This window comes from Ovis aries, chromosome 25 (assembly GCF_016772045.2).
Source record: "Ovis aries strain OAR_USU_Benz2616 breed Rambouillet chromosome 25, ARS-UI_Ramb_v3.0, whole genome shotgun sequence".
Taxonomy (NCBI): Eukaryota; Metazoa; Chordata; class Mammalia; order Artiodactyla; family Bovidae; genus Ovis; species Ovis aries.
Genome location: NC_056078.1, coordinates 20,750,163 through 20,775,061, shown reverse-complemented (window position 1 = coordinate 20,775,061; position 24,899 = coordinate 20,750,163).

Sequence of the window (24,899 nt, the reverse complement as noted above, 5' to 3'; positions counted from 1 at the left end):
GAAACTGAAGCTCCAGTACTTTAGCCACTTGATGAGAAGAGCCAGCTCATTAGAAAAGACCATGATGCTGGGAAAGAGGTGAAGGGGACATCAGAGGGCAAGATAGTTGGATAGCATCACTGATTCAATGGACATGAGCAAGCTCCTGGAGATGGTGAAGGACAGGAAAGCCTGGAGTGCTACAGTCCATGGGGTTGCAAAGAACTGGACACAATTGAGTGATTGAAGAACAGAGTACAAGGATTATTCCAGTTATTCTGGGGGAAGGGGCATAATTTCCCAGGAAGTGGACTACCACTCAAGTTTTGACCTTTTATGATTAGCCTCAGAATTGTCATGGCACTGGTGAGTGTGTCCATTTGTTTGTGCTTATTTGCTCAGTCATGTCCAACTTTTTGTTACCCCAGGTACTATAACCTGCCAGCCTCCTCTATCCATGGGATTCTTCAGGCAAGAATACTGGAGTGGGTAGCCATTGCCTTCTGCATGGGATCTTCCCAACCCAGTGATTAAACCTGGGTCTCCTGCATTTCAGGCAGATTCTTTACCATTTGAGCCACCGGGGAAACCAATGCTAATACATTGCAATGAGTGTATACTGAGGCTCAAAGTCTACTGGCTGTCAAATCTTCTGCCATCTTGGACCTATTTGGTTCCAATCATTTATGTCATGTCCTCAGGCTATGCCATTCCTTTAAAGGTTATGCCAGCCTCCTTCTCTCCTGTCTTGGTTTCACAAATCCATGCCCCATATGAAAAATAGAGTCCCTTGAGGATGGCAACTGAGTCATTATCTGTCTAGATTCCCATGATTTAGCATACGAAATGTCACATTTTAAATGATCAATAAATAATTTATTACTTGAACAATGTATAAAAGGACTTCATTAAATTTTGGAGAAGATATTCAGCATATCTCCCAGAGATATTTCTAGAGATAAATATTTAAATACATAGATTATCTTATGTCTTTACCTCTAGGTGCATTGACACCTTTGTTTTCTGTGAACACCCAAGGGTGAGCCACCAATTAAGATTTCTATCTGGACTGTATTTCTTAGTAGCCTCTTAGCTGTTTCCTCCACTTCCCTCAAGTGTTGCTTAAATTTACCTTTTCAATGAGGCCTGCTCTGACTCCTGTATTCAAAGTTTCAGCCACTACCTTCCTCCGTTCCAACACCACTGTTCTCCCTAAATTTATTCACCATTTTTTTCTGTTTTTCTTTTTCCACAACATGTATCACCATCTAATACACTATGATTTCTTTTTGTTATATTTTGCCTTTGAATTCTGCTTCCTCACTAGAAAGTAAGCTCCACAAGGGCTGGTAACTTTTTCACTTAACATATTGATCCTGTGAACAAAGAACAGAAGAGCATTGCTCACCACCCAGTTTTACAAGAACTAAGTTATAATCCCTTGCAGTGTTCACCTACAGTGTACTCTGAGAGGAATTCAGGATGGAAAATGGGGAGGCACTGTGTGATTTGGAAAAACAAAACCTTAGATCCTCAGATGCGTATCTCAGGGAAAGATTTCAATGATGCCAAATTTTTCATCTTCCTGTACATAGAAAAACCTTAAATCATTACCTTGAGATAGCTGTTCTTTGTGATTAGTAGTGATATTTTACCAAACTGTATCCTTGACTGTGGGGTTCCCTGGTGGTTCAGTGGTAAATAACCCATCTGCCAATGCAGGAGACCCAGTTTTGATCCCAGAGGCCAGGAGGATCCCCTGGAGGAAGAGAATATCAGCTTATACTTGCCTGGGAAATCCCATGTACAGAGGAGACTGGTGGACTACAATCCATGGGATAACAAAAAGCCAGACACAACTTAGTAACTAAACAATAACAACAACATCCTTGACTGCATGTATTTCCTGGTCAAAAAATATCATTTATTAACTGGCCTCTTCCCTAAACTATCTCTTTGGAGCAGCTCCTCAGACCTTAGTAGCTATGCCCCAGGTCATAGACTACAGTAAAACCTTGAATAAAACTTAACTCACAAGTCTTACGTTATGCATTTTTCTATTTGTCAACAATCTAAATTCTTATAATAGTGTTTGATATAAAATATACACTAATTAAATATTCATAATTGAATAATAGAAGAATCACCACCACTTTAACCTCATTAGATTTTATTTTGCTTAAATAATGCTCCATTTTATGCTTTAACCTTTATATAGTCTACACAGAGGGAAAGGGAAGGTGACATTGAAGATAGAACCTCACTGACACAAAGAGACCAGCTTTGATCTAGGTGTTTCTTTAAGCTCTTAATTCATGTTTTTTGTTTGTTTGTTTGTTTTTCAGACACAGCTATACAGAAAATAATTGCTTGAACATAATCAATTATTTCCCTTCTATACTCCATTCTACTTAAGAATCTGCAAACAGAGTTTTGAAAGTAAAGATAGAATAAGTGAGGTAGACGATAGAATGGTAGAAATAAATGACTCAGAGAGGGAAAAAGAAAAAAGAATGAAAAGAAATGAGGACAACTTCAGGGACCTCTGGGACAATGTGAAATGCCCAAACATTCAAATCATAGGAGTTCCAGAAGAAGAAGACAAAAATAAAGGCCATGAGAAAATACTTGAGGAAATAATAGTTGAAAACTTTCTGAAAATGGGGAAGGAAATAGTCATACAAGTCCAAGAAATCCAGAGAGTCCCAAACAAGATGAACCAAGGTAAAACACCCCAAGACACATATTAATCAAATTAACAAAGATCAAACACAAAGAACAAATATTAAAAGCAGCAAGGGAAAAACAACAAATATCACAAAAGGAGATTCCCATATGGATAACAGCTGATCTTTCAATAGATACTCTTCAGGCCAGAAGGGAATGGCAAGACATACTTAAAGTGATGAAAGAGAAAAACCTACAACCCAGATTACTGTACCCAGCAAGGAGCTCATTCAAATATGAAGGAGAAATCAGAAGCTTTACAGACAAGCAAACCTGAGAGAATTCAGCACCTCCAAACCCGCTCTTCAACAAATGCTAAAGGATCTTCTCTGGACAGGAAACACAGAAAGGTGTATAAACTCGAATCCAAAACAACAAAGGAAATGGCAAAGGGACCATACTTATCAATAATTACCTTAAATGTAAATGGGTTGAATGCCCCAACCAAAATCAAAGACTGGCTCAATGGATACAAAAACAAGACCCCTATATATGCTGTCTACAAGAGACCCACGTCAAAACAAGGGACACATACAGACTGAAAGTGAAGGGCTGGAAAAAGTTATTTCATGCAAATGGAGATTTAAAAAAAAAAAGGGGGGGAGTAGCAAGACTCATAGCAGATAAAATAAACTATAAAGTCTGTGAAAACAGACAAAGAAGGACACTACATAATGATCAAAGAATTAATCCCAGAAGAAGGTATAATAATTATAAATATATACGCACCCAACATAGGAGCGCTGCAATATAAAGGGAAATGCTAAGAAGTATGAAAGGGGAAATTAACAATAACACAATAATAGTGGGACACTTTAATACCCCACTCACACCTATGGATAGATCAACTAAACAGAAAATTAACAAGGAAACAAAAACCTTAAATGACACAATGGACCAGCTATACCTAATTGATATCTATAGGACACTTCACCCCAAAACAATGAATTTCATCTTTTTCTCAAATGCACACGGAACCTACTTCAAGATATATCACATCCTGGGCCATAAGTCTAGCCTTGGTAAACCAAAAAAAAAAAAAAAAAATAGAAATCACTCTAATCATCTTTTCTGACCACAATGCAGTAAGATTAGATATCAATTACAGAGAAAAAAAATTATAAAAAATTCCAGCATATGGAGATTAAACAACGTGATTCTGAATAACCAAAAAATCATAGAAGAAATCAAAAAAGAACTCAAAATATGCATAGAAACGAGTGAAAATGAAAACACAACCCAAAACCTACGTAAAAGGACACTGTAAAAGCAGTGCAAATGGAAAGGTTGATCGCAATACAGGCTTACCTCAAGAAACAATTTTAAAAAGTCAAATAAATAACCTAATTCTACACCTAAAGCAACTAGAAAAAGGAGAAATGAAGAACCCCAGGGTTAGGAGAAGGAAAAAAAATCTTAAAAATTAGGGCACTAAAAATGCAAAAGAAAGAAGAGACCATAGCAAAAATCAACAAAGTTAAAAGCTGGTTCTTTGAGAAGATAAATAAAATTGAGAAACCAGTAGCCAGACTCATCAAGAAACAAAGGGAGAAGAATCAAACCAACAAAGTTAGAAATGAAAATGGAGAAATCACAACAGACAACACAGAAATATAAAGGATCATAAGAGACTACTATCAGCAACTATATGCCAGTAAAATGGACAGCTTGGAAGAAATGGACAAATTCTTGGAAAAGTATAATTTTTGAAAATTGAACCAGGAAGAAATAGAAGATCCTAACAGATCCATCACAAGTGTGAAAATTGAACTGAAATCAGAAATCTTTCAGCAAACAAAAACCCAGGACCAAATGGCTTTACAGCTGAATTCTACCAAAAATTTAGAGAAGAACTAACATCTATACTACTAAACTCTTTCAGAAAATTGGAGAAGCTAAACTTCCAAATTAATTCTATGAAGGCACTATCACCCTAATACAAAAACCAGACAACAATGCCACAAAAAAAGAAAACTACAAGGTGATATCACTGGTGAACATAGATGCAAAAATCCTTAACAAAATTCTAGCAAACAGAATCCAACAACATATTAAAAAGATCATACATCATGACCAAGTGGGCTTTATCCCAGGAATGCAAGGATTTTTTTAATATCTGCAAATGCATCAATGTATGATGGTGTGATCACTCATCTAGAGCCAGACATCCTGGAGTGTGAAGTCAAGTGGGCCTTAGAAAGCATCACTATGAACAAAGCTAGTGGAGGTGATGGAATTCCAGTTGAGCTCTTTCAAATCCTGAAAGATGATGCTGTGAAAGTGCTGCACTCAATATGCCAGCAAATTTGGAAAACTCAGCAGTGGCCACAGGACTGGAAAAGGTCAGTTTTCACTCCAATCTCAAAGAAAGGTAATGCCAAAGAATGCTCAAACTACCACACAATTACAGTCATCTCACATGCTAGTAAAGTAATGCTCAAAATTCTCCAAACCAGGGTTCAGCAATGCCGTGAAACTCCTGATGTTCAAGCTGGTTTTAGAAAAGGCAGAGGAACCAGAGATCAAATTGCCAACATCCACTGGATCACGGAAAAAGCAAGAGAGTTCCAGAAAAACATCTATTTCTGCTTTATTGACTATGTCAAAGCCTTTGACTATGTGGATCACAAAAAACTGTGGAAAATTCTGAAAGAGATGGGAATACCAGACCACCTGACTTGCCTCTTGAGAAATCTGCATGCAGGTCAGGAAGCAACAGTTAGAACTGGACATGGAACAACAGACTGGTTCCAAATAGGAAAAGGAATACGTCAAGGCTGTATACTGTCACCCTGCTTATTTGGCTTACATGCAGAGTACATCATGAGAAACTCTGGGCTGGAAGAAACACAAGCTGGAATCAAGATTGCCAGGAGAAATATCAATCACCTCAGATATGCAGATGACACCATCCTTATGGCAGAAAGTGAAGAGGAACTAAAAAGCCTCTTGATGAAAGTGAAAGAGGAGAGTGAAAAAGTTGGCTTAAAGCTCAACATTCAGAAAACGAAGATCATGGCATCCAGTCCCATCACTTCATGGGAAATAGATGGGGAAACAGTGGAAACAGTGTCAGACTTTATTTTGGGGGGGCTCCAAACATACTGCAGATGGTGACTGCAGCCATGAAATGAAAGTACGCTTACTCCTTGGATGAAAAGTTATGACCAACCTAGATAGCATATTGAAAAGCAGAGACATTACTCTGCCAACAAAGATCTGTCTAGTCAAGGCTATGGTTTTTCCAGTAGTCATGTATGGATGTGACATACATGTAGTCACATCCATACATGAAGAAGAAGGACTGTGAAGAAGGCTGAACACCGAAGAACTGATGCTTTTGAACTGTGGTGCTGGAGAAGCCTCTTGAGAGTCCCTTGGACTGCAAGGAGATCCAACCAGTCCACTCTGAAGGAGATCAGCCCTGGCATTTCTTTGGAAGAAATGATGCTAAAGCTGAAACTCCAGTACTTTGGCCACCTCAGTAAGAGTTGACTCATTGGAGAAGACTTCGATGCTGCAAGGGATTAGGGGCAGGAGGAGAAGGAGACGACAGAGGATGAGATGGCTGGATGGCATCACTGACTCAATGGATGTGAATCTGAGTGAACTCCGGGAGTTGGTGATGGACAGGGAGGCCTGGCGTGCTGCAATTCATGGGGTTGCAAAGAGTCGGACACGACTGAGCGAGTGAACTGAACTGAATACACCACATTAACAAATTGAAAGATAAAAACCATATGATTATCTCAATAGATTCAGAAGAAGCCTTTGACAAAATTCAACATCCATTTATGATAAAAACTCTCCAGAAAACAGGAATAGAAGGAACATACTTCAACATAATAAAAGTTATATATGAGAAACCCACAGCAAACATTATCCTCAATGGTGAAAAATTAAAAAGCATTTTCCCTAAAGTCAGGAACAACGCATGGGTGCCCACTCTCACCACTACTATTCAACATAGTTTGAAAGTTTTGGCCAGAGCAATCAGAGCAGAAAAAGAAATAAATGGAATCCAGGTTGGAAAAGAAGTAAAACTCTCACTGTTTCCAGATGATATGATCCTCTACATAGAAAACCTTGAAGACTCTACAACAAAATTACTAGAGCTAATCAATGAATATAGTAAAGTTGCAGGATATGAAATTAACATACAGAAATCCCTTGCATTCCTATACACTAACAATGAGAAAACAAAAGAGAAATTAAGGAAACAATTCCATTCACCATTGCAACGAAAAGAATAAAACCCTTAGGAATATATCTACCTAAAGAAACTAAAGACCTATATATAGAAAACTATAAAACACTGATGAAAGAAATCAAAGAGGACACAAATAGATGGAGAAATATACCATGTTCATGGAATGGAAGAATCAATATAACGAAAATGAGTATACTACCTGAAGCAATCTATAGATTCAGTGCAATCCCTATCAAGCTACCAACAGTATTTTTCACAGAACTAGGACAAATAATTTCACAATTTGTATGGAAATACAAAAAATCTCTAATAGCCAAAGCAATCTTCAGAAAGAAGAATGGAACTGGAGGAATCAGCCTGCCTGACTTCAGGCTCTACTACAAAGCTACAGACATCAAAACAGTATGATACTGGCACAAAAACAGAAATATAAATCAATGTAACAAAATAGAAGTGCAGAGATAAATCCACACACCTATGGACACCTTATCTTTGACAAAGGAGGCAAGAATACACAATGGAGAAAAGAAAATCTCTTTAACAAGTGGTACTGGGAAAACTGGTCAACCTCTTGTAAAAGAATGAAACTAGAACACTTTATAACACTATTCACAAAAATAAGCTCAAGATGGATTAAAGACCTACATATAAGATCAGAAACTACAAAACTCCTAAGGAAAACATAGGCACAATGCTCTCTGACATAAATCACAGCAGGATCCCCTATGAACCACCTCGCAGAGTAATGGAAATAAAAGCAAAAGTAAAGAAATTGGACCTAATTAAACTTAAAAGCTTTTGCACAATGAAGGAAACTATAAGCAATGTGAAAAGACAGCCTTCAGAATGGAAGAAAACAATAGCAAACAAAGCAACTGACAAAGAATTAATCTCAAAAATATACAACTAACTCTTGCAGCTCAATCCAGAAAAGTAAATGACCCAGTCAAAAAATAGGCCAAAGAAATAAACTTACAGTTCTCCAAAGAAGACATACAGATGGCTAACTAATACATGAAAAGATGCTCAATATCACTCATTATCAGAGAAATGCAAATCAAAACCACAAGGAAGTACCATCTCACACCAGTCAGAATGGCTGCTATCCAAAAATCTACAAACAATAAATGTTGGAGAGGGAATGTTCATTGCAGCACTGTTTATAATAGCCAGGATATGGAAGTGACCTAGATGCCCATCAGCAGACAAATGGACAAGAAAGCTGTGGTACATATGCACAATGGAATATTACTCAGCCATTAAAAAGAATACACTTGAATCAGTACTAATTACGTGGATGAAACTGGAGCCTATTATGCAGAGTGAAGTAAGCCAGAAAGAAAAACACCAGTACAGTATACTAACACATACATATGGAATTTAGAAAGATGGAAATGATAACCCTATATACAAGACAGAAAAGAGGCACAGATATATAGAACAGTCTTTTGGACTCTGTGGGAGAAGGCGAGGGTGGGATGATCCAAGAGAATAGCATTCAAACATGTATATTATCATATGTGAAACAGGTCACCAGTCCAGGTTTGATGCATGAGACAGGGTGCTCAGGGCTGGTGCACTGTGATGACCCAGAGGGATGGGATAGGGAAGGACTGGGAGGGGTGTTCATGATGGGGAACACATGTATACCCATGGCTGATTCATGTCAATATATGGCAAAAAACACTACAATATTAAAAAGTAATTAGCCTCCAACTAAAATAAATAAATTAAAAAGAAAAAAAAAAGAAAGTAAATATTTATTAAACCATACCCCCAAAAGATTAGTCAAGTGTGATTAAGAGAAGTTTTTGATAGCCTAATTCAAAATATATATTTACTAATTTGGGCTTTATTATCATAAATATTAGGAATTTTGTGAAATACTAAGTAAATATTATGAACTATGCTGAAAATAACTGTTAGATTTTGTAAGTGAAGCTGAAGTGTGTTAAAGTCCATGGATATTTTAGGAAATGTTAACCATCTTGTTTACCATTCAAGTTTTTCAAATGAGCTAGTTTGAAGTCATTTCAAAAACTAGGCATTAACTCAAAGAAAATATTCCAATGATGGTTAGGATAGGAGTCATTTTCACTTCAAGCTTGTGGAACTTAACATTCTCATTTTTGTGATGTGGAAATCACATGTAACGATTCTCATTCAAACTTAGCATGAAGCACTGGTTTTAAACTCTTACTTTCTATTCATCTCTGTCATTTCTCTTTTCATTTTGAAAACCAGGTAGACATAAATTGAATTTGGCAGCCTGTGAGGAAATGTTTGTAAATCATAAGAAGAAGCCTAATCTAAATTTCAATCAATATGCCTATATTTCAAGAGTAATAAACCCAGTACATGATATAAATTTCATATCACAAAGGAGCCAAATTAAAGCAACTGTAGTTAAAATGTGAGGCTTTTTGTATATTCCTAATTTTTCCAGTGATTGGAAAAGGAAATACTTGTTTCCTTTGGAAAATACATTTTTTGAAATGTTTTATAATTGTTTTGTGATATATTTCAGTTCAGTTCAGCTCAGTCATTGAGTCGTGTCTGTCTCTTTGTGACTCCATGAACTGTAGCACGCCAGGCCTCCCTGTCCATCACCAACTCCCAGAATCCACCCAACCCACATCCATCGAGTCAATGATGCCATCTAACCATCTCATCTTCTGCCGTCCCCTTCTCCTCCTGCCCTCAATCTTTCCCAGCATCAGGGTCTTTTCCAATGAGTCAAGTTTTCGCATCAGGTGGCCAAAGTGTTGCAGTTTTAGCCTCAACATCAGTCCTTCCAATGAACACCCAAGACTGATCTTCTTTAGGATGGACTGGTTGGATTTCCTTACAGTCCAAGGGACTCTCAAGAGTCTTCTCCAACACCACAGGTCAAAAGCATCAATTCTTCTGTGCTCAGCTTTCTTTATAGTCCAATTCTCACATCTATACATGACCACTGGAAAAACCATAGCCTTGACTAGATGGACCCTTTACAGCAAAGTAATGTCTCTGCTTCTTAATATGTTGTCTAGAAGAAGGAAATGGCAACCCACTCCAGTGTTCTAGCCTGGAGAATCCCGGGGACGGGAGAGCATGATGGGCTGCCGTCTATGGGGTTTCACAGAGTTGAACACGACTGAAGTGACTTAGCAGCAGCAGCAGCAGCAGGCTGGTCATAATTTTCCTTCCAAGGAGTAAGCGTCTTTTAATTTCATTGCTGCAGTTGCGATCTGCAGTGGTTTTGGAGCCCAGAAAAATAATTTCAGCCGCTGTTTCCGCTGTTTCCACATCTATCTGCCATGAAGTGATGGGATCGGATGCCATGATCTTCGTTTTCTGAATGTTGAGCTTTAAGCCAAGTTTTTCACACTCCTCTTTCACTTTCATCAAGAAGCTCTTTAGTTCTTCTTCACTTTCTGCCATAAGGGTGTTGTCATCTGCATATCTGAGGTTATTGATATTTCTCCCGGAATGCTAATGTGCATTAATGTTTTAACAGACTCTTATTTTTTTCAAACTTAAAGTAAAATCAGTGTTATAAAAGTGATAGTTCTGTTCACTCAACTTTGAGAAAGAGTGCCATAAAAAGGAAAAGTGCCATACAAAGGCTTTGATGTGAGAGTTAATATACAGGGGCATTATCTTGATAAAACAAATGTTCTATTTGTCCTAAATTATATATACAATGAACTGAGCTAATGCTGCTGCTGCTAAGTTGCTTCAGTCGTGTCCGACTCTGTGTGACTCAATAGATGGTAGCCCACCAGATTCCCCCGTCCCTGGGATTCTCCAGGCAAGAACACTGGAGTGGGTTGCCATTTCCTTCTCCAATGCATGAAAATGAAAAGTGAAAGTGAATTCGCTCAGTCGTGTCCAACTCTTCGTGACCCCATGGACTGCAGCCTACCAGGCTCCTCCGTCCATGGAATTTTCCAGGCAAGAGTACTAGAGCGGGGTGTCATTACCTTCTCCGGAACTGAGCTAATAGTATTGCTTATTCTGACACAATGAAAACCAGAGTTTGATAAGGTAAACTTTACCACAGATTTGTAACCTCAAAGACAGTTCACAAATAAGAATGATCATGCGTAAGACCCTGGCCACTAAACCAATCTCTCAAAGACCTGGTTTGAATCGTACTCCAGAAAACACAATGAAGCCATGTATGAAAAAAAGAAAAAAAAAAAAGAAAAGTCAATTGTTTTTAATTCTCTTCTCCCTCAATTTGTCTACCAGTTGGAAACCAAAAGTGATGTTTCTGAAAATGGTTATCTCTTGAAGTCAGACTATTATGGATTCATATTCCTGTTTTTGCAATTTATTAGTTCTTTATTCCTGAACAACTTACTTTGGTTTTGTTTATACATATGGGACTCGATGGACTTGAGTTTGAGTGAACTCCAGAAGATGGTGATGGACAGGGAGGCCTGGTGTGCTGCGATTCATGGGGTCACAAATGTTCCGACATGACTGAGAGACTGAACTGACCTGAACTGAACTGATGGGGTATGGGAAATGCAATGATACCTTACTTTCAAGAGTTCTCTGAGTATTAATGAGGTAATGTTTACAAAGCACTTGATACAATCCATTTTCAGTAAGTAAATTAATATATGTTGGCCATTACTTTGATTATGATGATGACTACAACAGAGCTTGCCTGCTCCTCCCTCACCCACTATCAAAAAGAGAGCTCCAGGACACAGAATGTCATTTTTTTAAAAAGACTATGTCAAACTCAAAACTTTTCAAAAGGTTTGTTAAAGATACAATTAGCTAGTGTGAAGTTGTTCAGCTTACACTCTAGGGAAAGTCACTAGGAGAGCCTGCTTAAACTCTCTTAGTTTTGTTCCACATTATATTTTGCCAAACTACTGTCAGAGTCCCTTTATAATAATATCTTGATTTAAATACATGTTACTTTTTTGAGGATGGTTCTGTCACACCACGTGTCCCTGAGGAGTTTGTCTTAGTACATATTGTTTAGAATTCACATGACTGTTGAGTTTTTTTCCCCCACTTCAGATACCTATTATAGACCTTGTGTTTTTCTGGGGGAAATTATCTACTGGGCAGAGTGTGATTTAATTTTCTTTCAAGTATCATATACTATATTAACACTGTACCATATTTCATCTTTTTGACACCCTAAAATAGCACATAAACATCTGTCTTTGACACCCTTTTTTTTCCAAAACGTATTTCTTACTCTGTCATCTGTAATGGGTATAAATGATTCTCCTTCAACCTTTTCAAGTCCTATGTCCAGGGACCAAATTCATCAACTTTGGTTCCCTTGCAAACAACTGAATGTTGTCCAGTAAGTATTGAAATCTGGGAAAAATTACATTTGCATACTCATAATGATAGGTTTTATGGCATGACTGGATTTGGGAAACAATAAGACAAATGTTAAGACTTTCATTTTTTGTGCAGATAATCTAATTTAAAACCCAGTGCTATGTCCATGACCATTAAATGCATCCCTATTAAGGCACTTTGCCAGATAATGCCCTTGGTCACAAGGGTATTGAATGGGTAAGTGTAAATCTTTCACATTTGGTATAATTAATTATATCATATAATCATATCATTGGTATAATTGGATGAATGACTTCATCACTGTGTCAGATCCTTGAAGTTTGGAGCATTAAAATAGGCATTGGAAATAGTTTTTGTTTTCTTAATTAAAATCCATTTGTGGTCCTCTACAATTTGTAGCATTGGATGAAACAACAAATTATCTCCCAAACTGCATGAACAGTGTACACTTTTGGTTGGACCACCCCAGGTGGCATCTGAAATAAACAGAGAAAAGAAACAGTTGTAATAAATAGTATAGGAACAACTGGGTAGTTACATGGAAAAGCATAAAAATAGATTCTTTTTTATACTGAAAAACATAATAAATTCAAAACAGATTAAGAAATGTAAAGGGAAAAACTAAAACCATGTAAGTAGTGGAATAAAATATGATTCTGGTGATAATGATTGTTAGTCACTCAGTCGTGTACAACTCTGCAACCCCATGGACTATAGCCCATCAGGCTTCTCTGTCCATGGGGATTCTCCAGGCAAGAATACTGGAGTGGGTTGTCATGCACTCCTCCAGGGGATCTTCCAAACCCAGGGATCAAACCCGGATCTCCCACATTGCAGGTAGATTCTTTATCATTTGAGCCATCAGGAAATAAAGTATGGTAGATTCTGTATGGTCAAAGAGAGGAGAAAATGACTTACCAAGACTTTAATCCAGGAGAAAGAAAAAATTGACTACATTAAATGTTTTCAAATGATGAAAAATAAGGAAAACAAAAAGATAAGCAACAAAATGGTATCTATGTCAAAAATATATTAGCAAAATCAACCTCTGAAAGATAGTCTTGTCTTAATTCCTGGAATGGGAAGAGAGACGTAATTGCTGTAGTTAAAGGTAAGGACTTTGAGATTAGGAGATTATTTTGGATTGTCTAGGTGAGCCAAATCTATTCACAAATCCTTAAAAGACAGATGAGTAGAAGAGAAAGTTTCAATGTAAGAGATATTTTACCCACCATTGCTAACAGTGAGATGGCCCCCAAAATTGACTTTGTCCTGACCCCCAGAACCTGTGAATCTGTTACATAAATGGTAATGAGGATTGTGCAGTTGTAATTAAATCAAGCATCACAAGATGGGGAGATTATCCTGGATAACCAACTAGACCCAGAGTAATTCCATGGTTCCTTAGAAGAGGGAGATAGGAGCATCAATGTTATAAGTAGGAGATGTGACAATGGAACCAAATGTTGGAGCAATGCACTTTGAAGGTGGAAAAAGGTGCTATAAATTAAGAAATTGACAAAGTTGAAAACAATAGATTCTTCCATGAAATCTCTAGAAGGAATGTGACTCTGCCAAAACTTTGATTTTAGAGAACAAATGTTTAAAGCCATAGGTTTATGGTAATATAGCATCAATAGGAAACTAAAAATGTCTATGAAAACGGAAGAATGTGGCCATAAAACAAGGGATATGCCAGATTCTGCTGCTGCTGCTACTACTGCTAAGTCGCTTCAGTCGTGTCCAACTCTGTGTGACCCCATAGACAGCAGCCCACCAGGCCCCTCTGTCCCTGGGATTCTCCAGGCAAGAATACTAGAGCGGGTATGCCAGATTCTAGAAGCTGGGGAAAAAAAAAAAAAATGGAGATTTTGGTCCTTTATCTGCAAGAAAAAGTTTGTTCTTCCTCAGAGCCTTACTCTGCAGACTTCTTAACTTAATCCAATGAGACCTGCTCTGTTTTCTGACCTTTAAAACTGTAAGACAATTTTGTGTTATTCCAAACCAAAAATTCACCATTAATCTATCCCCAAACCCTAACAAACAGAGCAACAGAAACACACACACAAACACTCTTTCCTAGGTAAACTTCTACTTACTCATTAGGACTCAACCATATCCTAAACTTCAAAACTTTTCTTGACATCATGTTATGAATAGCCTTATAAAGGGATCCATGTGACAAAGAACTGAGATTTCCAGCCAATTATCACATGTATGTTCTTGAAATCAGATCTTTCAACCTCACTCAAGTTTTTAAAAGACCATCAATTCAGTTCAGTTCAGTCATTCAGTCATGTCTGACTCTTTGCAACCCCATGAATAGCAACACCCCAGGCCTCCCTGTTCATCACCAACTCCCGGAGTTCACTCCAGATTCACGTCCATCCAGTCAGTGATGCCATCCAGCCATCTCTTCCTCTGTCATCCCCTTCTCCTCCTGCCCCCAAACCCTTTCAGCATCAGAATCTTTTCCAATGAGTCAACTCTTCCCATGTTGTGGCCAAAGTACTGGAGTTTCAGCTTTAGCATCATTCCTTCCAAAGAACACCCAGGGCTGATCTTCAGAATGGACTGGTTGGATCTTCTTGCAGTCCATGGGACTCTCAGGAGTCTTCTCCAACACCACAGTTCAAAAGCATCAATTCTTCGGCACTCAGCTTTCTTCACAGTCCAACTCTGACATCCATACATGACCACTGGAAAAATCTTAGCCTTGACTAGACCTTTGTTGGCAAAGTAATGTCTCTGCTTTTGAATAAGCTATCTAAGTTGGTCATAACTTTCCTTCCAAGGAGTAAGCGTCTTTTCATTTCATGGCTGCAGTCACCATCTGCAGTGATTTTGGAGCCCAAAAAAATAAAGTCTGACACTGTTTCCACTGTTTCCCCATCTATTTCCCATGAAGTGATGGGACCAGATGCCATGATCTTCATTTTCTGAATGTTGAGCTTTAAGCCAACTTTTTCACTCTCCTCTTTCACTTTCACCAAGAGGCTTTTTAGCTCCTCTTCACTTTCTGCCATAAGGGTGGTGTCATCTGCATATCTGAAGTTATTGATATTTCTCCCAGCAATCTTGATTCCAGCTTGTGCTTCTTCCAGTCCAGCATTTCTCATGATGTACTCTGCATAAAAGTTAAATAAGCAGGGTGACAGTATACAGCCTTGATGTACTCCTTTTCCTATTTGGAACCAGTCTGTTGTTCCATGTCCAGTTCTAACTGTTGCTTCCTGACCTGCATACAGATTTCTTAAGAGGCAGGTCAGGTGGTCTGGTATTCCCATCTCTTTCAGAATTTTCCACAGTTTATTGTGATCCACACAGTCAAAGTCTTTGGCATAGTCAATAAAGGAGAAATAGATGTTTTTCTGGAATTTTCTTGCTTTTTCCATCATCCAGCAGATGTTGGCTATTTGATCTCTGGTTCCTCTGCCTTTTCTAAAACCAGCTTGAGCATCTGGAAGTTCACAGTTCACATATTGTTGAAGCCTGGCTTGGAGAATTTTGAGCATTATTTTACTAGCATGTGAGATGAGTGCAATTTTGCAGTAGTTTGAGCATTCTTTGGCATAGTATCTGCCTAAAGTTTTAATGATTCTCATTTGACACCATGAATGAGAAAAAAACAGCTAAGATATTTCTGGATTCTTAACCTTCAGAATCTGTTAGGTAATAAATATTGATATTTTAAATCTATTAAGTTTCATGGTAATTTGCTCTAGCAATAGGTAAGTAACCGGGCTTCTCCAGCGGTCCAGTGGCAAGGATTCTGGGCTTCCAATGCAAAGGGTGCAGGTTCAATTCCTGCTCAGAGAACTAAGATCCCACATGCCCTGTGGTACAAGGGGGAAAAAAAAAAAACGGCTATCAAAGCACCCTAATGTTAAGAGGGACAGGTAGTAACTGATTAAACCCATCAGCTTCTGAGATTCCCTTGAATAAAAGATGTGTGAGGTGAATTTTTAATGTGATGTTATTCCATTTAATATTTTATTCATTTACCATTTTCTGAGCATTTTACATAATCAAATTAAGGTGCAAATTATGGAATTCATTTACCATTTGTTTTAATTAAAGTAAAAAAACATTTCATTGATTTAAATTCTATCCACAGATAATTTTACTTTATGCCAAGTTAAGTTTATTTTTCTGATGATAAAAATATAAAACTTTTTTTGTTAAATCTTAAAACATATATCAATGTATAAAGAGAAAAATTAAAGAAGTACAGCATAACCTAATAACCATGAAATAATTTTGTCATGTATGGATGTGAGAGTTGGACTGTGAATAAAGCTGAGTGCTGAAGAATTGATGCTTTTGAATTGTGGTTTTGGAGAAGACTCTTGAGAGTCCCTTGCACTGCAAGGAGATCCAACCAGTCCATTCTAAAGGAGATCAGTCCTGGGTGTTCTTTGGTGGGAATGATGCTAAAGCTGAAACTCCAGTACTTTGGCCACCTCATGCAAAGAGCTGACTCATTGGAAAACACTCTGATGCTGGGAGGGATTGGGGGTAGGAGGAGAAGCTGACGACAGAGGATGAGATGGCTGGATGGCATCACTGACTCAATGGATGTGAGTTTGAGTGAACTCAGGCAGTTGGTGATGAACAGGGAGGCCTGGTGTGCTGCAGTTCATGAGGTTGCAAAGAGTCGGACACGACTGAGAGACTGAACAGAAATGAATCTTCAAAAGGACACTGCTGTGATGTCATTCAATCCTTTGAAGTCCTGAGTAGAATAAGTTCAGTTCAGTGGCTCAGTAGCGTCTGACTCTTTTCGACCCCATGGACTGCAGCATGCCAGGCTTCCCTGTCAATCACCAACTCTCAGAGCTTGCTCAAGCTCATGTCCATTGAGTCTGTAATGCCATCCAAGCATGTCATCCTCTGTTCTCCCCTTCTCCTCCTGTCTTTAATCTTTCGCAGCATCAGGGTCTTTTCCAATGATTCAGTTCTTCCCATCAGGTAGCCAAAGTATTGGAGCTTCAACTTCAGCATCAGTCCTTCTAATGAATATTCAGGACTGATTTCCTTTAGGATTGACTTCTTTGATCTCCTTGCAGTCCAAGAGACTGTCAAGAGTAGGATAAAGGGCTTAATATGAAATAATTATTTCTCTGTCTGATGATTTTCAACCTGGGACTTTAGTCTTCTCCTGCCTCAAACTCAGACTAGAATTTATGATATTGAATCTCATTACTCTAGCGTAGTGACTGCAGAAGTTGGACTTCTCAGCCTCCATAATCACACTGATATGAAATGAAACTGGTCTTTAAATATCTACAAAATTTTAACAGCAGTGCTTCATTCTTATAAGTTCATATCCACACTTGAAATTGAAAATAAATAAAATTAATCTGGACCAACAGTTATTTGATCTAAATGAGAAATTTAAGTAGTGAAATGGAAATTCAGTACTTATTTTTCATTAAACATGAAGTTTCATTTTTGAAATCATTGCAGACAAAAATTGTGTTAGAAAAATTAGAAACAATGATTATACATATACATTCATGCTCAGTCATGTCCATCTCTTTGCCAATCCCATGGACTGTAGCCCACCAGTCTCCAGTGAAATGTTTTAGGCAAGATTACTGGAGTGGTTTGCCATTTCCTACTCCAGGGGTTCTTTCCAACCCAGGAATCTAACCTGCATCTCTTGCATCTCCTGAATTGTCAGGCAGATTCTTTACCACTTGCCCCATCTGGGAAGCCCTCTGAGATAAAGTAGTGGAGCCTGCTCAATCCTTATTTTGCATGGATGTAATATTACACATTTCTCACCAATACTGCCAGGTAGCAACCAGCAGCTCCTTGTGTCTTAGAGTTTCCCATAAAGACAATGGCATAATTAATTAGTGCCACATCAAATAGCTATGCCTAGTTACTCATATCTTCATGACCACTCTTAATTGAAAGAAAAGTGTTAATAAACTTTGAAAACATATTTACATAGGTTAGAAATTTTAAATGAAAGTCAAACAAATACATCTTGGCTAATTTAAATAATAGCATAACAATGACAGAAAAAATAATTCATTAATAATAGTAGCTCCTTAAACTACTTTTAATAACAATGACATATTTTATATAAAATCATGTGAAATGCACTGGTTAGAGAAATGGGTTTTTGGACACTGGGACTCTGCCCTATCAGGATTTTATGGTCATCTTACATGTAAAGGAATATAGCATGAGCAATTGCCAGGAAAAAAGGGGAAACTGTACTTAAAAATACAGGGATAGCACCTATAAAATGAAAATGTACATATGCAGAAGGAATTGGAGTTGGGGCCTGGAAGGATTCTGGGACACAACAAGCAACCAGTTACATCAGTTTAGTTCAGTTCAGTTCAGTCACTCAGTCGTGTCCGACTCTTTGCGACCCCATGAATTGCAGCACGCCAGGCCTCCCTGTTCATCACCATCTCCCGGAGTTCACTCAGACTCATGTCCATCGAGTCAGTGATGCCATCCAGCCATCTCATCCTTTGTCGTCCCCTTCTCCTCCTGCCCCTAATCCCTCCCAGCATCAGAGTCTTTTCCAATGAGTCAACTCTTCGCATGAGGTGGCCAAAGTACTGGAGTTTCAGCTTTAGCATCATTCCTTCCAAAGAAATCCCAGGGCTGATCTCCTTCAGAATGGACTGGTTGGATCTTGCAGTCCAAGGGACTCTCAAGAGTCTTCTCCAACACCACAGTTCAAAAGCATCAATTCTTCAGCACTCAGCCTTCTTCACAGTCCAACTCTCACATCCATACATGACCACTGGAAAAACCATAGCCTTGACTAGATGGACCTTAGTCGGCAAAGTAATGTCTCTGCTTTTGAATATACTATCTAGGTTGGTCATAACTTTTCTTCCAAGGAGTAAGCGTCTTTTAATTTCATGGCTGCAATCACCATCTGCAGTGATTTTGGAGCCCCAAAAAATGAAGTCTAACACTGTTTCCCCATCTATTTCCCATGAAGTGATGGGACCGGATTCCATGATCTTCGTTTTCTGAATGTTGAGCTTTAAGCCAACTTTTTCACTCTCCACTTTCACTTTCATCAAGAGGCTTTTTAGCTCCTCTTCAATTTCTGCCATAAAGATGGTGTCACCTGCATATCTGAGGTTATTGATATTTCTCCTGGCAATCTTGATTCCAGCTTGTGTTTCTTCCAGTCCAGCATTTCTCATGATGTACTCTGCATAGAAGTTAAATAAGCAGGGTGACAATATACAGCCTTGACGTACTCCTTTTCCTATTTGGAACCAGTCTGTTGTTCCATGTCCAGTTCTAACTGTTGCTTCCTGACCTGCATACAGATTTCTCAAGAGGCAGGTCAGGTGGTCTGGTATTCCCATCTCTTTCAGAATTTTCCACAGTTTATTGTGGTCCACGCAGTCAAAGTCTTTGGCATGTCAATAAAGCAGAAATAGATGTTAGAAGACTATACACATGGACATCACCAGATGGTCAACATCGAAATCAGATTGATTATATTCTATGCAGCCAAAGATGGAGAAGCTCTATACAGTCAACAAAAACAAGACCAGGAGCTGACTGTGGCTCAGATCATGAACTCCTTATTGCCAAATTCAGACTTAAATTGAAGAAAGTAGGGAAAACCGCTAGACCATTCAGGTATGACCTAAATCAAATCCCTTATGATTATACAGTGGAAGTGAGAAATAGATTTAAGGGCCTAGATCTGATAGATAGAGTGCCTGATGAACTATGGAATGAGGTTGGTGACATTGTACAGGAGACAGGGATCAAGACCGTCCCTATGAAAAAGAAATGCAAAAAAGCAAAATGGCTTTCTGGGGAGGCCTTACAAATAGCTGTGAAAAGAAGAGAGGCAAAAAGCTAAGGAGAAAAGGATATAAGCATCTGAATGCAGAGTTCCAAAGAATAGCAAAAGGGATAAGAAAGCCTTCTTCAGCGATCAATGCAAAGAAATAGAGGAAAACAACAGAATGGGGAAGATTAGAGATCTCTTCAAGAAAATTAGAGATACCAAGGGAATGTTTCATGCAAAGATGGGCTCGATAAAGTACAGAAATGGTATGGACCGAAAAGAAGCAGAAGATATTAAGAAGAGGTGGCAAGAATACACAGAAGAACTGTACAAAAAACATCTTCAAGACCCAGATAATCATAATAATGTGATCACTAATCTAGAACCAGACATCTTGGAAAGTGAAATCAAATGGGCCTTAGAAAGCATCACTACAGACAAAGCTAGTGAGATGATGGAATTCCAGTTGAACTGTTTCAAATCCTGAAAGATGCTGCTGTGAAAGTGCTGCACTCAATATGCCAGCAAATTTGGAAAACTCAGCAGTGGCCAAAGGACTGGAAAAGGTCAGTTTTCATTCCAATTCTAAAGAAAGGCAATGCCAAAGAATACTCAAACTATTGCACAATTGCCCTCATCTCACATGCTAGTAAAGTAATGCTCAAAATTCTCCAAGCCAGGCTTCAGCAATACATGAACCGTGAACTTCCTGATGTTCAAGCTGGTTTTAGAAAAGGCATAGGAACCAGAGATCAAATTGCCAACATCCGCTGGATCACAGAAAAAGCAAGAGAGTTAGAGAAAAACATCTATTTCTGCTTTATTGACTATGCCAAAACCTGTTACATACTGCTTGCTTTAGCTCAGGAGCATTTTTTTCTTCTCTTTCAAGACAGTCTTTTAATTTATTTTCAAATCCTATCATAGAAACTGGATGCTTCATTGTGCCAACAACTGAGTATTTAAGTTTCAATCAAGCAGATGACTCACTGATTGTCTTTCAGTGCATGTTTCATATTCCTGGGGGAGAATATCTGATCAGCCACATCACAGCTTTGTTGTGTACTCACCCCTTTGAAGCTACCAAATAACTAGGTTGAGAGCCTGGGACCATACTCTAAATATATGACCAATGAAAGTCAAGATGCATTTTTGAGAGAGTAGGGATATTTGGGGGACTAGATCCATACTAAAAGCTTACTATAAATGCATGCATATGTAAAGTAATTTTCAATTATTTTATATTAATTGAATATATCTCTCAACTTTAAATACTGTTTTTCAGAACTGTGTGCCTTTAAAAATGTCTATGAATTGCATAAGCATGATTGTAAACTGAACCTAGAAACAAGTGAAATGTCAGCCTTTAGTAAAATGGATGTGATCACTACAGTCAATATGGGCTCAGAAAAAAAAATTTTGGCCAAACTAATTTGGGCATTTTCTTTGATAGAATTAATAAAGTGATATTGCTGTTGTTCCATCCCCAAGTAGTGTCCAACTCTTTGCAAGTCCATGTACTGTAACATACCAGGCTCCTCTGTCTTCCACTATCTCCTGGTGTTTGCTCAAATTGATGTCCATTGAGTCTGGGATACTCTCATCCTCTGCCACATTCTTTGCCTTTTGCTTTCAGTCTTTCCAAGCATCAGGGTGTTTTTCAGAGTCAGCGCTTTGCAAAAGTTGGCCACAGTATTGGAGCTTCAACTTCAGCAACAGACCTGCCAATGAATATTCATGATTGATTTCCTTTAGGATTGACAAGTTTGATCTCCATGCAGTCCAAGGGACTCTCAAGAGTCTTCTCCAGTACCACTATTCAAAAGCATCAATTCTTCTGCACTCAGCCTTCTTTGTGATCCAACTCTCACATCTCTGAATGACTACTGGAAAAACCATAGCTCTGACCATATGGAACTTGTCTTCAAAGTGAGGTCTCTGCTTTTTTCCTATCTAGATTTGTCATAGCTTTTCTTCCAAGGAGCAAGCATGATTTAATTTCCTGGCTGAAATCACTTTCCGCAGTGATTTTGGAGCCCAAGAAAAGTAAATCTGTCACTGCTTTCACTTTTTCCCCTTTTATTTGCCATGAAGTGATGGGACTCAATTCCATGATCTTAGTTTTTTTTAATGCTACTTTCAAGCCGGCTTTATCACTCTCCTCTTTCACCCTCAGCAAGAGGTTCTTTAGTTCCTCTTCACCTTCTGACATTAGAATGGTGTGATCTGCATATCTGAGGTTGTTGATATTTCTCCTGACAATCTTGACTCCAGCTTGTGATTCATACAGCCTGTCAATTCACATGAATTGGGGTTAAGTGAACACAGTGACAATATACAGCCTTGACACATTCCTTTCCCAATTTGAACCAACAAGTTCTTCCACATCCAGTACAAAGTGTTGTTTCTTGACTCACATATAGGTGTCTCAGGAGAGAAGCAAGGTGGTCTGGTATTCCTATGTGTTTAAGAAATTTTCACAGTTGTGATTCACACAGTCAAAAGCTTTAGCATAGTCAATAAAGCAGAAGCAGATTTTTTTCTGGAATTCTTTGCTTTTTTTTTTTCAATAATCCAATGGATGTTGGCAATTTGATCTCTGGTTCCTCTGCCTTTTTGAAACCCAGCTTTTACATCTTGGAGTTCTCAGTTTACATACTGCTGAAACCTAGCTTGCAGGATTTTGAGCATTACCTTACTAGCATGTAAAATGAGCACAATTGCGCAGTGGTTTTAACATTCTTTGGCATTTCCATTTTTTGAGATTGGAATGAAAACTGACCTTTTCCAGTCCTATGGACACTGGTGAATTTTCCAAATTTGCTGACATATTGAGTGTAGCACTTTAACAGCACTGTCTTTTAAGATTTTAAATAGTTCTTTTTTAAAAATTATATTTTTACTTTATTTTACTTAGAATACTGTATTGGTTTTGCCATACATTGACATGAATCCACCACGGGTGTATACAAGCTACCAATCCTGAATCCCCCTCCCACCTCCCACCCCGTATCATCTCTCTGGATCATCCCCATGCACCAGCCACAAGCATCCTGTATCCTGTATCGAACTTAGACTGGCACTTCGTTTCTTACATGATAGTATACATGTTTCAATGCCATTCTCCCAAATCATCCCACCCTCTCCCTCTCCCTCAGAATCCAAAAGTCCGTTCTATACATCTGTGTCTCTTTTGCTGTCTCTCATACAGGGTTATCATTACCATCTTTCTAAATTCCATATATATGTGTCAGAATACTGTATTGGTGTTTTTCTTTCTGGTTTACTTCACTCTGTATAATCGGCTCCAGTTTCATCCACCTCATTAGAACTGATTCAAATGTATTCTTTTTAAATAGTTCTGATGTAATTGGGAATAAGGAGTTCATGACCTGAGCCAGTCAGCTCCTGATCTTATTTTTGCTGACTGGATAGAACTTCTTCACTTTTGGCTGCAAAGAATACGATCAATCTTATTCTGGTTTTGACCATCTGGTGATGTCCATGTGTAGAGTCTTCTCTTGTGTTGTTGGAAGAGAGTGTTTGCTATGACCAGTGTGTTCTCTTGGTAAAACTCTGCTAGCCTTTGCCCTTCTTCATTCTGTACTCCTAGGCCAAATTTGCCTGTTACTACAGGTGTTTCTTGACTTCCTTCTTTTGCATTCCAGGCCCCTATAATGAAAAGGACATCTTTTGGGGGTGTTAGTTCTAGAAGGTCTTGTAGGTCTTCATAGAACTGTTCAACATCAGCTTCTTCAGCATTACTGGTCAGGGCATAGACTTGGATTACCATGACATTGAATGGCTTGCCTTGGAAATAAACAGAGATCATTCTGTCATTATTTAGTTTGCATCCAAGCACTGGATTTCAATAGCATATTGGGTACCTACCAACCTGGAGAGTTCATCTTTCAGTGTCCTATCTTTGCCTTTTCATACTGTTCATGGGATTCTCAAGGCAAGAATATTAAAGTGGTTTGCCATTCCCTTCTCCAGTGGACCACATTTTGTCAGAACTCTCCACCATGACCCATCCATCTCGGGTGGCCTTACATGGCATGGCTCATAGCATCATTGAGTTAGACAAGGCTATGGTCCATGTGATCAGATTGGTTAGTTTTCTGTGATTGTGGTTTTCAGTGTGTCTGCCCTCTGATGGAGAAGGGTAAGAAGCTTATGGAAGCTTCCTGATGGGAAAGACTGACTGAGGGGGAAACTGTGTCTTGTTCTGATGGGCAGGGTCATGCTCTGATATCTTTAATCCTGTTTTCTGTTGATGGGTAGAGCCGTGTTCCCTCCTTGTTATTTACATGGGGCCAAACAATGGTAGATGTAGTGAAGATAATGGTGACATCCTTCAAAAGATACCATGTGTGTACTACTACACTCAATGCCCTCAACCCTGCAGCAGGCCCCTTCTGACCCACACCTCCCCTGGAGACTCCTGCACTCTCATTGGCAAGTCCAGGTCAGTCTCTTGTGGGGTCACTGCTCTTTTCTCCTGGGTCCTGGTGCACACAAGGTTCTGTTTGTGCTTGCCAAGAATTTGTTTCCCAGTCCTGTGTAAGGTCTGGCAACTCTATGATGGGGTTAACAGCAATCTCCTCCAAGAGGGCTTATACCATACCCAAGTCTGCTGCAGCCAGAGCCCCTGTCTCTGTGGCCATCCACTGCTGACCAGTACCTCCAGAGGAGATGCTCAAACACAGTTCTGTCTCAGTCTCTGTGTGGCCTCTGGGTCCTGGTGTGCACAAGGTTTGTTTGAGCCCTCTGAGACTCTCTGGTAGGAATAGGGTATGATTCTAAATGTGAATTCGCCTCTCCTACTGTCTTGCTGGGGCTTGTCCTTTGCCCTTAGGTGTGGGG